The sequence below is a fragment of the Helianthus annuus genome, chromosome 15 (assembly GCF_002127325.2).
Source record: "Helianthus annuus cultivar XRQ/B chromosome 15, HanXRQr2.0-SUNRISE, whole genome shotgun sequence".
Taxonomy (NCBI): domain Eukaryota; kingdom Viridiplantae; phylum Streptophyta; class Magnoliopsida; order Asterales; family Asteraceae; genus Helianthus; species Helianthus annuus.
Genome location: NC_035447.2, coordinates 13,561,763 through 13,578,035, shown reverse-complemented (window position 1 = coordinate 13,578,035; position 16,273 = coordinate 13,561,763). Strand labels below are relative to the sequence as shown.

Below are 16,273 nucleotides of genomic sequence, written 5' to 3'. Positions count from 1 at the left end.
TTGGTGGCATCTTCTAAAAGATGTTTCACGCAGGTTAGGTCATAGCAGGTGAAACGTACGTATGTATTCAACAATATCAGCACATAACATCTCATGTTATAAATAAATCAGCCACATAACATCCCATGTCATAGAATATAAACAATAGATCACTACGATTGCATTGCCACAAATCGAGACCAGAATGTATGTAAGGGCCAAAACTTAAAAGACTCTAATGAACTTCATTCGGAGAAAATACCAAACGGGTCAAATAATTCATAAGCAAAAATTCTGCATTTTAACCATAACATGACTAACTAGTAGATGCTAAATATCTTACAACCCAACATTCCATAAACAACTAACATTGTCTTTGACTACGAGTTTGACATCTAACAACAAACAAGTTTGTTACTTACACAAAGACCCATTTACCAAAAGTATATTTAACAAAAGTTTTGACCCAAACTAAAATCCTTGCGGAAGCGTGCATCAAGAGCGTGTTCGATCCAAGTAGCGTCGTTTAGCAAGTCGCTTTACCTACATGCAAGCAATCCGTTAGTCGTTCTTATTATAAGATTTATACAACATCAATTGTAAATATGAACCTCAAGTTAACCTCTTAAACCTTCTTTGTAAACATAAGCTTCTTTAATTTCACCCATAACCCTTCTAGCTCATTCAACCCATACCTTGATTACATAACGGCTTACCATAACTTGTTACATAATACAACTTCAATCATTAAACAATAGTATACTACAACATTACATTATAATGATCATATGTAAGCTATAACTTACCTTTATCGTTCTTCGTTTGAGACTCGGAACGGCTTGTGCTTTCCTCCTTAATTCCTACAATCCATAGTTACATACTTAGTATCATGTCTTTCTTTCCATTCCCTTGATAATAGCTTTAATTTCACAACTAGCTAATTCTCTATTCTAGACATTTAGCAATATATATCACATGTTCAACTCATTCAAGCATTTCGACAAACACTTGGTGTGCATACCATTAGATAAGCACAAGGTACAAGTTTTGTATGCATAACATGACTAGTTCATGACAATAACATCAATATCAACAATTTCAATCAAAATCTCATACAACCTTTACCCAAATTCGATTTCACATAACATCATTTCGTTAATAACATCATCATACAACATCAATGTACTAACCTACCTCAAAATTCCATGTTACATATCACTACCATTCTATCATAAGTGGGTTTTTACATAGTTTCTAACATTTAGTGAAAATTCAGCATCAATCATGTTCCAAATGGTGTTCCTACTCCTTATTCATGCTAATTACCCAAATGTTCAAGGATTCATAAAAACCCATCACATTCAAGATCATCAATTACCAAAATTCTACTTACCTTGTGTTTAATAATGTGTAGATGATCTAATATTAGTACATGCACGATCTTAAGATCACAATTGGGGCTTCAATTTGGTGATTTGTGATGCTAAGGGGTTTTTTCCCCTTTCTCCTTCCTGGTTCGCGACACACACACATTCACCAGTGTGTGTGTTGTGTTTTGTTCATGTTTTATCCATCCAAGTTTCACTTTTGTCATTCTTGCCCCCCCTAGATCTTCACCCTCTTGTCACTTAAGGCAATCTCTTATTCTTTTAACTAAATCTTACTTATATATATATATGTATTAGTTAGAAATCAAGAGTTTTTACTTGTCTTTCTATTGTTAACTAGTTCTACACACATACTATTTTTATTAACATAGTTTATAAATTCTTGGGGCGTTACAAGTCCACCCCCCTTAAAAGAGGTTTCGTCCTCGAAACCCGGTTAACGTACCAAATAAAAACGGGTAGAACTTCTTCATCTCATCCTCCGGCTCCCAAGTGAGATCCGACCCCTTTCTGTGTTGCCATTGGACTAAGACTTGCTTGATTTCCTTGTTACGAAGTGTCTTTACTTTGGAATCTTTTATAGCTACCGGTCTTTCTATATAATTCATTTTCTCATCGATCTCAATGTCTTCAATTGGTACATGGGCCGTTTCATCCGCTAAGCATTTTCGCAATTGTGACACGTGAAAGGTATTATGAATCCCTTCCAAAGAAGTTGGTAGATTTAACCGGTAGGCCACCTTTCCAACTCGAACTAGAATCTCGAACGGTCCGATATATCGGGGACCCAACTTTCCTCGCTTACGAAATCGAATTATACCTTTCCACAGAGACACCTTCAAGAATACCCGGTCCCCCACTTGGAACTCGATAGGGCGACTTCTTCTATCCGCATAAGACTTTTGTCGGTCTTGCGCCGCTTTTAACCGAGCCCGTACGACGTCGATCTTTTCATTGGTTATCGCCACCACATCATTCGGTGCGAGCTCCCTTTGCCCTACTTCTCCCCAACAAACCGGGGTTCTACACCTTCTTCCATACAGCATTTCATACGGCGCCATTTGTATGCTACTTTGGTAGCCATTATTATATGAAAATTCTACTAGTGGTAAATGTTCATCCCAATTTCCCCCGAAATCCATCACGCATGCTCTCAACATGTCTATGAGAGTCTGAATCGTTCGTTCGGATTGGCCATCCGTTTGCGGGTGGTATGCGGTACTTAGATGCAATTGAGTACCCATTCCTTCATGAAATTTCCGCCAATAGCGGGAGGTGAATCGCGTATCTCGATCTGAGACGATAGACACCGGCACACCATGGCGGGAAACGATCTCATTCACATAAACTTCCGCTAACCTCTCCGAGGAATAGGTCTCTCGAATGGGTAGAAAATGGGCGCTTTTGGTAAGGCGGTCAACAACGACCCATATTGCATCATGCCCTTTCTTGGTTCTTGGAAGTTTGGTCACAAGATCCATAGCCACATTCTCCCATTTCCACACCGGAATTTCTAAGGGTTGTAATTTCCCGTAAGGTTTTTGATGTTCCGCCTTAACTTGAGAACATGTCAAGCATTTAGATACATACTTGACAATGTCGCGTTTCATTCCCGGCCACCAAAAATTTTCTTTCAAATCTTGGTACATTTTAGTGGCTCCCGGATGAACTGAGTAACGGGACTTGTGTGCTTCTTCCAATAATAAGGTCTTTGCTTCACAGTATCGCGGTATCCAAACTCGCCCAAACCTTGTTCTTAATCCGCTCGTGTTTGCTTCAAGTTCACTTTCAAACCCTTTCGTTCTTTCACCTTTCGGATCGCCTTTATTCAAGGATTCGTCTTGCTCCTTTCGTATCGTTTCAAGAAGGTTTGGTGTAACTATCATTCTCATCGACTTCACTCGAATGGGTGGTGGGTATTCCTTCCGGCTTAGCGCATCCGCTACAACATTAGCTTTTCCCGGATGGTAAAGAATGTCGCAGTCGTAATCTTTGATCAACTCTAGCCACCTTCGTTGCCTCATATTGAGATCTTTCTGCTCGAAGAGGTATTTAAGGCTTTTGTGGTCCGAATAAATGGTGCATTTCGTTCCATACAAATAATGCCTCCAAATTTTTAAGGCAAACACTACCGCCGCCCGTTCGAGATCGTGGGTTGGATAGTTAACTTCATGTTGCTTTAGTTGTCTTGAAGCATAGGCAATGACCTTGCCCCGTTGCATCAAGACACAACCCAACCCTTGATGAGATGCGTCTGCATAAACCACTAAGTCTTCCGTTCCTTCTGGCAGCGTTAGAACGGGGGAACTTGACAATTTCTCCTTTAACATTCGAAAAGCTTTCTGCTGATCATCATTCCATTCGAACCTTTCTTCTTTCTTTGTTAGTTTAGTTAAAGGGAGGGCTATTTTGGAGAAGTCTTGGATAAATCTCCGATAATAGCCGGCTAGACCTAGGAAACTTCTTACTTCACCTACATTCTTCGGGGGTACCCATTTCATCACGGCTTCTACCTTAGAGGGATCCACTAAAATCCCCTTTTCGTTAATTACGTGTCCTAAAAACTGCACTTCCCTAAGCCAAAACGCACATTTAGAAAACTTAGCATATAATCTTTCTTTTCGAAGCGTTTCGAGTACCTGACGTAAATGACTTGCATGTTCAGACTCGCTACGAGAGTATACTAAAATGTCATCAATAAAGACTATGACGAACTGGTCTAACATATTTCGGCATACCCTATTCATTAGATCCATAAAGGCGGCCGGAGCGTTAGTTAACCCGAATGACATTACTAAGAATTCGTAATGTCCGTAGCGAGTTCTGAACGCAGTCTTAGGTACATCCTCTTCCCTTACTCGTACTTGATGGTAGCCCGATCGCAAGTCGATTTTTGAGAACCAACTTGCCCCTTGTAGTTGATCAAAGAGATCATCTATTCTCGGAAGTGGGTATCGGTTCTTTACCGTGAGTTTATTAAGTTCACGGTAGTCGATGCACATTCTCATCGACCCGTCTTTCTTTTTAACAAACAAGACAGGCGCTCCCCACGGGGATACGCTAGGGCGTATGAAACCCTTGTCAAGAAGTTCTTGTAGTTGGACCATTAATTCCCGTACTTCCGCGGGTGCCAACCGGTAAGGGGCTTTGGCTACCGGTTTGGCATTTGGTTCTAATTCGATACGAAACTCGACTTCCCGCTCGGGTGGAAGTCCCGGCAATTCGTCCGGAAATACATCCGGATATTCATTCACTACCTTAGTATCTTCAAGTTTTAAAGCTTCTAATTTGGTATCGACTACATAGGCCAAAAATGCTTTACTCCCATTCCTCACGTACTTAATGGCTTCTAGGATAGTGCAAAATTTTGCTCCTACTTCCCTTTCCCCATGAATGGTTACCCGTTTCCCTTTTGGGGATGTCACATGAATAATTTTGTTTTCGCATAAAATTTCCGCGTGATAACGGGATAACCAATCCATACCTACCACTACTTTAAATTCTCCCAAAACCATGGGAATCAAATCAATATCAAAATCTTCATCATCTATGGTGATTTTACAACCTCTACATATTTCGTGCAAAAGGTAACTCTTACAATCGGCAATTTCTACTTCGAGAGGTGTACACATTCTTTCTATCGTGAATAAAGGGAAACGTGCAAGCTCACTAGAAATAAATGATCTACTAGCTCCGGTATCGAATAATATATAAGTGGGTATAGTGTTTATCATATAGATACCTGAGACCACATTCGGGTGAGCTCTCGCTTCTTCCGTGGAGATTTGGAACATTCTTCACTTAGCCTTCGCGGGTTCTTCTTTCTTTCCTTCCTTCCTCCCTCCTTGTTTGAGCTTTGGGCAATCAGCTTTCACATGACCCGATTCGTTACAATTATAGCATACCCTCTTGGGATTCGGACAGTTATAGTACGGATGCCCTTCTTGTCCGCAATTGTAACACCCCTTCCTTCCCAACAAACATTCACCCGAATGGGGTTTCCCACATGTCTTACATCGTGGAAAACCTCCTTTGGAAGCTTCCTTCTTTCCTTGATCATGCGTTTTAGGTTTCTTAGATGAGCTTTGTGTTGGCCCCTTCTCGGCTTGCCTTTTCTCTCCACGTTCGTCTTGCCTTTTTATTTCAATTTCCCTATCCCTCGCTAGATCAATGATCTCGTCCAAAGTTTCACATTTCGAAGGAGTTATGAACTCCCGGATTTCAGCCTTAAGCATGCCATGATAACGGATAATCTTCTTTCTCTCCGTTCCAACTATTTCTTCACAAAACTTCAGTTGATCAAGGAAGGTGTTCGTGATTTCATTGACAGATTCATCCCTTTGTCGGAGTCGGAGAAAGTCTTCTTGAATTCGATCCACCGCTGATTGTGGACAATGGTATTTGATAAAAGGTTGTTTGAATTCTTGCCAAGTCAAGGTTTGAACTCGATTCTCTCCGATCTCCTTACTATACGAGTCCCACCAATCTTTAGCCCTTCGTAAAAGTTGCCCGGTGGCAAACATGACTTGATCTTCCTTGTCACAATGACTTCGAATGAACACCCCTTTGTAACACCTCGAAATTTTGTGTCCATTGATGTGTTAACACGTGTCATTTGTTTACACGTGGCATCTATAATAAATAAAGGACTAATTTTGACAAACCTTGAAAGTATATAAATTCGAGGGTTATAAATGTCAACAAGGGTAAATATACTGTATAGTATCCCTAAATAATGCTTAAACCTTCAAACGAATAAATTATAGATCGTACAAAAACAAAACGCGGAAGAAAGTTAGAGATTACAGACTACAGGGGTTAACTGTGTCAACATGTTTAATAATACCTCTGAGTGACCCTTTAACGTCCCAAAGACTTTGTAACGGTATTATACCCTCACTAAAATAATATATATGAATTTCGCGAAGTTTCGATATGAAACGAGAAAGTTACGATCGAATTCGTAACTTTAGGGTTAAAAGCGTCAACAGTGAAAGTTAAGGCTTTCCAATATAATTAATAAATAAACCGGGGACTTAATAATGCGGGTAATTAACACGAGGCCCCTATCGGTAAATAACCGAGGGCCAAACCGCAAAGTTACCCCTTCAAAACCGAAAGGTCAGGCGAATCATTACGAAAGATTTCGTTATTAATGACCAGATTCTGTAATAATTACAAAAAGATTTAAAAATCCTGATTTCTTAACCTTAGGCGACCCGCGTAAAGGTTAAGGATTAGTTGAGGCGGGCCGCGAGCCTCCTCACTAATTCGCCTGATTTCTTAACCTTTAGGCGACCCGCATTAAAAAGCATGGGAACTCCCATGCGGGCCGCGTAAAGTGCCCAGATGCAGAAACTTTGTAACTACTTGGCTTTTGGAACCTTTGGACGATCAAACACCACTTAATGGAGCATGGGCACCCTACATTTGACCCATAACACTTAGGGGACATCTACCCATCACCCCTGACCTGTTGTGGTAGTTGTAATGATCATAGGAGCTTGTTTTTGGCTATAAATAGCACCTTTGTGTGCATAACCATTCACACAATCAAAACACACAACTACTGATCATTCTAAGTGCTCCCAAGCCTTCTCTTCTGCTCTATAATCAAGAAGCAACTTCTGTAAGTCGTTGATAACCATTTTGGTTTCACTTTTCCATAGTTATAGCTCATAAACGCAACCGTCGTAACTAACGGTTGTCATTACAATATCTTGCAAATGGTTCAGTCTTATGACGAATCAAAAGTGGTTATGAGTTGGTATTTATGTGGGTATTAAACCTCTAAAATGGTTCCCCCTGATCACCACTCTAACTATGTCAAATGTCGAGTCAAACGTGCGGTTAAAAAGTCAACAGAAAGCTATTTTAGCGATTTATGCATAATCTGTAATATATATGTTATGGAACCTGTTTTGATAGTCATAAAACATGATAATAAGTATATAAACATGTTTGCGCTCGTTTGAATCGATCATTTACTATATTGAACCGGTTCGGAGCCGAAAGTCGCAAAGGTTTGACTTTTGCTTTGACTTCAGTTCTGACCCGTTTTAGTGAGGTATAAATATACCTTAGGACTCTCTTAGGACCAGGTCACATGTTGGTATACGCCTCTGTGGTCGGTTCATGAGTTATCCGAGTCTTTTACGTATTTCCGTCATTCGCCTAAAAGTTGACCGTAACGGCCTTTTAAAATTAAAACGAGTATTTCGGACACGTGAACGGACCAAAACCTTGCTTGATAAATTATAAGCATGTCCCTAAAGTTTCACGTCAATCCGAGGCCTAGAATGAGAGTTATGCTAAAAGGCGCACTTTTAAGAAAGTTTTGGAATTAACGGCGCAATTAGCATAACGCCCATCTAACCCAAGTTTTCGTCACCAAAACTTTTACCCACTGTGGTAAAATAATATTTTGGGAATTTTAAAGATTTTTAATAATTTTTACCTTGCTCATAACCTGCGGTTATGGCTACGGTTCGGTAAATACCGAATATGCCCTTTTTGGCCAAAACGGGAGTTCTACAAGGTCTTTTGACCCGATACCAGTTGCTACTGGTTTTAAATAATAAATAAAGTATTTTAAGCTTTTTAAGCTGTTCGGGAAACTCAGATTTCCTGTAGAACTCGAAAATCCTTTTTAAAGTCTTTAAAATGACCGAAAAGCCCCTACGGGGCATAATATAAACTTAAACTCGTTACGGGCATTACGGAAGGTATCCTACTGATACCAAAATACTTTTAAGGCATATTGACTTAGGAAATAAGCGTACGACTCTTATGGTTAACCGTTTCGCCTATTTGCGCACACGGTACGGCTCATGAAACTAGTTTTCGTGCAATAGCCGATATGGGTCAAATTATATTATTTGAACCCCAAAATCCAGAGTATGAACTATAAACCCATATAAAACAAGTCACTGAACTTGTTGGGTCCAAATCATACTCCATTCTCGGTTTTCGCCTTTTCGTGCGAATTAACCATATCTATATATCGGAATCAACCGGTTTAAGCTACGGCTAATACAAGGACCGTTAGGATTCTAAGAAGTTAATTAAAACCTTCGTTCCAGATTAGGAGCCCCAGTAAAAGCTATCGGTGACTTGATCTAAATTAAGGATTAATACTTGCAAAGGTAAATACTTTAACTTATTTCCCCTATATGGGCTTGGGTTACGGTATATTAATACCGCTTGATTGAGCATTATATAATTCCATCGCTTAGGTGGTTAATTGATTAAATATGATCGGCTCATTTAAACAGTTTTGTTGCTTATAAGCCTTTGGGGGGTTTAATGACCGTTGTCCCGGATATCCTCGGCATCATTTTACGAAATGGCCACGACCATCGACATCCCGGTGTAGGCGTACACCCGGTATAAAGTGTCGACATTAAAACTAAAAGACGTAGCCGTTGGTTTCTGTACTACGGTTTTACGCAAACGTGGTGTGTCTATAAATCTTTAACCCGGCACGACCCGGGCTACTGAACGCATAAAAGAACATGTAAAACGTTCACAAGATCATTATGAATTTTCCCAAGTTATAAAAGAGTTTGTGCCTTGTGCATTCAAATCAATTTTAATAAACATTTTCAAATGTGTCAGTTGAATGTATTTACCAGTGTAAACTGACGTATTTTCCCCAAAAAGATTAAGTGCAGGTACCTAAACGTAATTGGCTGGTATTAGCTCCCTAGCGTCGGGATAAGCCTCGCAAGCTTGATTGCAGTATCTAATGGAACAATACTTTATATGTATTTACGATCCACTGTGGATATTCAACTTCTGTAATACATTTTGATATTACAATCAGAGGTTGAAATTATATATTTAAATTACGCTTCCGCTGTGCATTATATAATTGTGTGGTTTGACTATATTGTTGCCAACATCGTCACGGTAATCCCCCACCGGGCCCACCGGTGAGACACGTGGAAATCGGGGTGTGACACCCTTCCATGTTAGCTATCCATCTTTGACATTCTATGGGATCGATCTCCCCATTAAAGGTTGTAGGCTTACATGCCATGAAATCCTTGTAGGTGCACCGTCTTGCTTCCTTCTTGCCTTGAATCCCGGTTATCATTTCCTTCAATTCATCCACTTTGCTCGTGATCATATTCTCCACCGTACTTAGTACTTGGCCCTCCACCTCTTGGGCTAACTTTGAGACGTTTGCATCAAACGCCTTCGTTACCTCATCCGAAATCATCTTGTTTAACTCGTTTCGAGTTATACGTTCGGTAGTATCCGTGTTTCCTCCACTTGCCATCTACAATTGAACATTCATGTTAAACATTATTACATCCGTTTTCTCAGTCTTTCTATTCTTCAATCATAATCATTAATTCATTCTTGTAAACCGCAATTTCATCCAACTTTTCTATGTAAACATTCTAGATACACTTCTTACTTTACTCATCCATGTATAAAACGTCTCGTTCTTTTACACATTCCTTATTAAAGCATGGTAATTAATAGTAATCTAAATTTCATAGAAAATTTGAGGTGTTCTTAAGGTTTAACAAGTGTTTGGAACGGGTTTGGGAGCCTCGGAATCATAAACAAAACAATTCAGCAAAGCAGTTCAGGAGAGGGCGTCGCCGACGGCACAAGGCTGCGTCGGCGACGGTTCCCCAAAATGTCCGTCGCTGAGTTTTCTCCGTAGGCAGGGAGTTAAGCCGTCGGAGCATTCAAGTGCGTCGCCGACGCCCAAAAGGGCCGTCGCCGACGGTGCTTCTGGCCTGCAGTCGCTGTTTAATCAAAACCTTCATTCTCAGCCTCTTTTTCCATCCCGAAATGGTCTCGGGCAGCCCCGAAACCTTCGTTAGCGCACCTTAACATCCCCAACCATGATATACTAGCAACTAAACCATAACCCAATCCCGTTTCTATCTATAAACATAAAATCTTTAAATTACTTACTTGCGTGGCGCTTTGGAACGAACACACTTTCACAAGAGCTTTCGGTTTGAGTTCGAGCACCATCACCTACTCGAATCCCTCAAACCTAGGCTCTGATACCAACTTGTAAGGGCCAAAACTTAAAAGACTCTAATGAACTTCATTCGGAGAAAATACCAAACGGGTCAAATAATTCATAAGCAAAAATTCTGCATTTTAACCATAACATGACTAACTAGTAGATGCTAAATATCTTACAACCCAACATTCCATAAACAACTAACATTGTCTTTGACTACGAGTTTGACATCTAACAACAAACAAGTTTGTTACTTACACAAAGACCCATTTACCAAAAGTATATTTAACAAAAGTTTTGACCCAAACTAAAATCCTTGCGGAAGCGTGCATCAAGAGCGTGTTCGATCCAAGTAGCGTCGTTTAGCAAGTCGCTTTACCTACATGCAAGCAATCCGTTAGTCGTTCTTATTATAAGATTTATACAACATCAATTGTAAATATGAACCTCAAGTTAACCTCTTAAACCTTCTTTGTAAACATAAGCTTCTTTAATTTCACCCATAACCCTTCTAGCTCATTCAACCCATACCTTGATTACATAACGGCTTACCATAACTTGTTACATAATACAACTTCAATCATTAAACAATAGTATACTACAACATTACATTATAATGATCATATGTAAGCTATAACTTACCTTTATCGTTCTTCGTTTGAGACTCGGAACGGCTTGTGCTTTCCTCCTTAATTCCTACAATCCATAGTTACATACTTAGTATCATGTCTTTCTTTCCATTCCCTTGATAATAGCTTTAATTTCACAACTAGCTAATTCTCTATTCTAGACATTTAGCAATATATATCACATGTTCAACTCATTCAAGCATTTCGACAAACACTTGGTGTGCATACCATTAGATAAGCACAAGGTACAAGTTTTGTATGCATAACATGACTAGTTCATGACAATAACATCAATATCAACAATTTCAATCAAAATCTCATACAACCTTTACCCAAATTCGATTTCATATAACATCATTTCGTTAATAACATCATCATACAACATCAATGTACTAACCTACCTCAAAATTCCATGTTACATATCACTACCATTCTATCATAAGTGGGTTTTTACATAGTTTCTAACATTTAGTGAAAATTCAGCATCAATCATGTTCCAAATGGTGTTCCTACTCCTTATTCATGCTAATTACCCAAATGTTCAAGGATTCATAAAAACCCATCACATTCAAGATCATCAATTACCAAAATTCTACTTACCTTGTGTTTAATAATGTGTAGATGATCCAATATTAGTACATGCACGATCTTAAGATCACAATTGGGGCTTCAATTTGGTGATTTGTGATGCTAAGGGGTTTTTTCCCCTTTCTCCTTCCTGGTTCGCGACACACACACATTCACCAGTGTGTGTGTTGTGTTTTGTTCATGTTTTATCCATCCAAGTTTCACTTTTGTCATTCTTGCCCCCCCTAGATCTTCACCCTCTTGTCACTTAAGGCAATCTCTTATTCTTTTAACTAAATCTTACTTATATATATATATGTATTAGTTAGAAATCAAGAGTTTTTACTTGTCTTTCTATTGTTAACTAGTTCTACACACATACTATTTTTATTAACATAGTTTATAAATTCTTGGGGCGTTACAATGTAAGGTTTACAGGTACCCAATTGTATCATACAACATCAATGACTTAGTAGGGGACGACCCTAGGTAAGTCGTGCGATCGCTGGACATGTTCAGGAATCTCTGGTTCGTCCATTTTCAAATTCCAGGACTCCATCTCAAGCTTCTGTTATTCCAGTCTTAGAACCACATTTCTCCTTAATCATTTCCTTGAGCTCGTCCCAGCTCAGTGCATAAGCAGCATCTGTACCAAGGGTCTGAATCTGAAGATCCTATCATGAGAGTGTGCCATCTAGAAATGACCCCGAGGTAAAGGTAACACTCTGTTGGGGCGAACAGTTAGTCATTCTTAGAATGGAGTCAATCTTTTCGGACCAACGAACAAATGCAATGGCGCTTCCTGTTTCGTCGAAGTTCAAAGGCTTGCAGTTCAGGAACTGCTTATAGGTGCGGTCAATTGGGGGGGGGGGGATTGTTTCCAGTAGTGTCATCGTTGTGCTTAAAGCGGAGAGCTTCATGTCGTGTGATTGCCTGTGAGTTGCGTTTTCGCAGCTCGGCTTCTATCCTTGGCAACGTACTGGTGTTTGTGTCATGCCTGGGTGGCATTCTCTTCTGCCGAAATGGCATGAAGTGGGTTAGACAATTTTCCAATTGTCTATGAGATACATAGCACCATAAGCCATCATGTACTCACCCAATTTTACACGTAAATATACTCAATGTATGGGTGGGGAAATAAATTTCTGAGCCTTCACATAGGCTTGCCAGTTTGGCTTGTTGCTTGAAATAGAATGAACCCGAGGCTTCATCGCCTAGGTCATTCGAGTTATTTCCTGCTACATTGGTTTTCATTAGCTTGACCCGCAGAGCCCACCAGGATTTCTTTGCACTACAAGTCGTTATTACGTGGGCCCCCGTAATAATAAATTGTCTTGCACAGTTACCCCAAATTTTCTCTCGTCCAAGCAGATGATCAATCAAGGAGCAACAGCAGGTGCATCGGCATGAACAGGGTCATGCTCCAATGCGGTGTTAGGAGCAACGCCTGGCTCAGGGGCTACGACTGGCTCCGGATCAACAAACTCCATCTCAAAATCAGCTGGATCAACCATCACAGAGGGTTACAGGATCCTCCAAGGGCTGGTCTGAGTGTATGAACTCAAGGTCATGGTCTGGATCAAAACCAGGTGGAAGAACAGGATCATCCTCAATACTATGATCAAACTCAAAGCTGTGTGCGGGAACCGGTGCAGCTAATGATGTCGTATCAGGGTCAGCGTCGTGTGAATGGTGCTGCACTCCCTGTATATGCGAAAATGCGGATGTCAGAAACTCAAATGAGTCTGGGACAGGGGAATGGGCATGAATTTCCCCCGCAGGAGCGTCCGCAAGCAGTAGGCTAATACCAGCAGCAATAGGGCCTCGCCCTCGAATGGGTTCTTCTCTAGTAGATCGTTATCGTCGTCAGAGGCCACGTCGGGGGGGGGGCATATCAACAACAGGATAAGTGGCAAGGGGCACAGGAGCAGGGATCACCGCGAGTGGCAAATTCCCAACAAGATGGCCATCAGTAGGCTCTGCTACGACTTCAGGCAGCGCAAAAGGGCTGAAAGTCGTCATTGTCTGTGCCGGTAGTATCGGAAATCTACACCTCATGCTTTGATGAAACTATGTCGTCTGATACTATGGCCATGGGATTCGTAGTGTCCATCTTTCTAGTACATGATGAAAACATGACGTTTGTAACACAAACACATATACGTATAATAATCAATCATATAATCATATAAACATGTTAGTCAATAAGCAATCAAATAATTCTCCTAGTCCCACTAGCCTTCCAGTCTCCTAGACTGATACTCCTAGTCCCACTAGCCAAATTCTCCCAGCCTCTAAGACTGCTCTATCATCTACCTCGATTTCTTAGATCGAGCCTCGGCCTCCAAGACCGAGCCTCAGCCTCCAAGACTGAGCCTATTCTCCCTAGTCTCACTAGCCATCTACCTCGATCTCCTAGATCGAGCCTCGGTCTCCAAGACCGAGCCTCAGCCTCCAAGACTGAGCCTACTCTTCCTAGTCTCACTAGCCATCTACCTCGATCTCCTAGATCGAGCCTCGGCCTCCAAGACCGAGCCTCAGCCTCCAAGACTGAGCCTAAAAATAAATAAATAAAATGTGCTCAACATTTGTTTGTAAAAACGTTTTAGATCTGGACTTAAGTGGTATGCAGTAAAAATGTTTTCGTGAGAGCCCTAGAGATCATAGTCTAGACTCGAGAAAGAATCCTAGTTCGCTATGATCAGAGCTCTGATACCAAGCTGTCACACCCTGGCTTTGCGGAAGCGTGGTTAATTTGGTGTGACTTCTTAATACCATAGCTTAATCATAACAAAGCTATATGAATTAAAATCATGCAAGATCATCCATTCGATTAAGTTTTAAAATCCAAATGTAGCAACATTTTCTTAACTGAAACACGACATAAACATTGTTCAACAACACAAACATGACAAACACTAACATGACATAAACACAGTTTAAGGACTGTGACTTGTCCAGGAAAGAGTCACATTCCCTAAACCCGGATGACCTCGTACTAGTGCAGCGGGAAAACGTGCCATACCGTGCCAGATCCTTTAATTCCCTGAAATACATCTAAGTTGAAAAATCAACAATAATGTTGAGCGAGTTCATGCGTAAGTGAGTAAATAAACCTTTGTAGTTATCAAAAATCCTGGTATGTAGCAAATAAGGAAAAAGAGATCACCAATGGTTTGCAAGGCCATTGATATGTGTGAAATGCAAGTAGGAAGGCTCAAACCTAGCAGATTTATGCGTCGGGTACAAAGTCATCCCGAGGTCCGTTATGCTGGGCCTGGGACTGGGCTCGCTACACCCAAATAGATCTATCGCTCCTGCCCCTCGGTCCTACCCTGAGGATTAATGACCTCACGTTTCCGCCTACCCATTCATATGATCTAAGTAGTAACCCTCCTTACGCTAACCATACCATGTGTAAAGTATTCATAATCAAAGTAACATGTATTTCACCCCCGCAGTTTAGAAAACTGAAAACAGTTAAGAGAAAAGGGGGACATGAACTCACAGTCAGTGCGTCTCTACCAAGTATATTCCAAGTCAAGCAGCTGTGCAACGACCTACATGTACTAACTCTATTAGACGGACGGCCGTGCCTTAGCTTTATGGTTTAAGTTTTTGGGAAATAGTTAGACAACTATTTCGTGTTTACATTCCGTATATCCTTGGTAATTATTTTCCTTCCCAAGGATGGGGGATTTAATACATGTGTGTTCGTATATCTTGAAAATATATTATTAAGTCTCACTTAATATATATTTATTTCTAATTCCCAAAATATAAATATTTTTCTCAAAAATATTATATTTTTACTTCACAAAATTCTCCCAAAATAATATTTTGACGAAAAATACGCGTTCATAATTATTTTCGTAAAATTGCGTAAGTTACGTTTTAACGATCGAGTGGTAATAGTAATTACCGGTGTAACTTATATATTTATCGTGAGAGCGTTCGTATTATTTTGGATTCGTTAACGTTTGATAATATTATTTTTATTCTAAAAATAATATTTATGTATCTTCACAAAATAATCATAAACACGCATCAAGTGATTTATGAAAAATATATATATTAAATATATATTTACTAAGTTTTATTTTGTGAAATCCCACCTCCGATATTTTGTAAATAAAGTCGTGGCGAAACTTATATATTTTGAAAACATGTCAAAAAGTATTTCTAACACTTATGGTGAAAATATTTCTAAGTGTTAGGTTTTTAGAAAAATTTCGCCAGAGTTTCCTCTGTAACTGGAGGTGGCCACGCTTTCAAGCGTATCATTTTCTTTTACAAATCAATTCAACAATTCTTTATTCGATCAAAACAATATCCAACACAACAACTAGTTAATAAATATGTAAATCGCAAAGATTTCATGAACTTGTGATTTACTCAAAAATACGAAGTAAATCTCATTACTTTTAGCGGATCTTAATGTAAAACAATCCGATCTCATAAAAAAAACCTTGCTTTTAAAGAAATCCCGTCTTAACATCTTCTTGTAAATTTTACGAAAATAGTTATTTTGTCGAAACTTTGTGTTACAGAAGTGTTTACACACTTGTGTGTTCTAAAAATCATTCTAGTTATCATAAGATCCGTCTTTAGAAAACATGATTTCTTTGATACTTGGTTCTTTGAAAATACCGCTTGCAGATACGTAGATCTGCTAGTTTTAAATACTATTTCACAAGTAAAATGCTTTTACACAA

The 16,273-nt window shown here is 39.7% G+C and overlaps 1 long non-coding RNA gene across 1 annotated transcript; it reads right to left on the bottom strand.

The window, feature by feature from the left end:
- Nucleotides 1-657: 657 nt before the first annotated feature.
- LOC118487376 lies at nucleotides 658-11,720 on the bottom strand. The gene is made up of 3 exons (XR_004881670.1): nucleotides 11,592-11,720; nucleotides 11,005-11,058; nucleotides 658-839 (listed from the first exon to the last, which is right to left on the bottom strand). It is a non-coding gene; the product is annotated as an uncharacterized LOC118487376 (long non-coding RNA).
- Nucleotides 11,721-16,273: the final 4,553 nt, after the last annotated feature.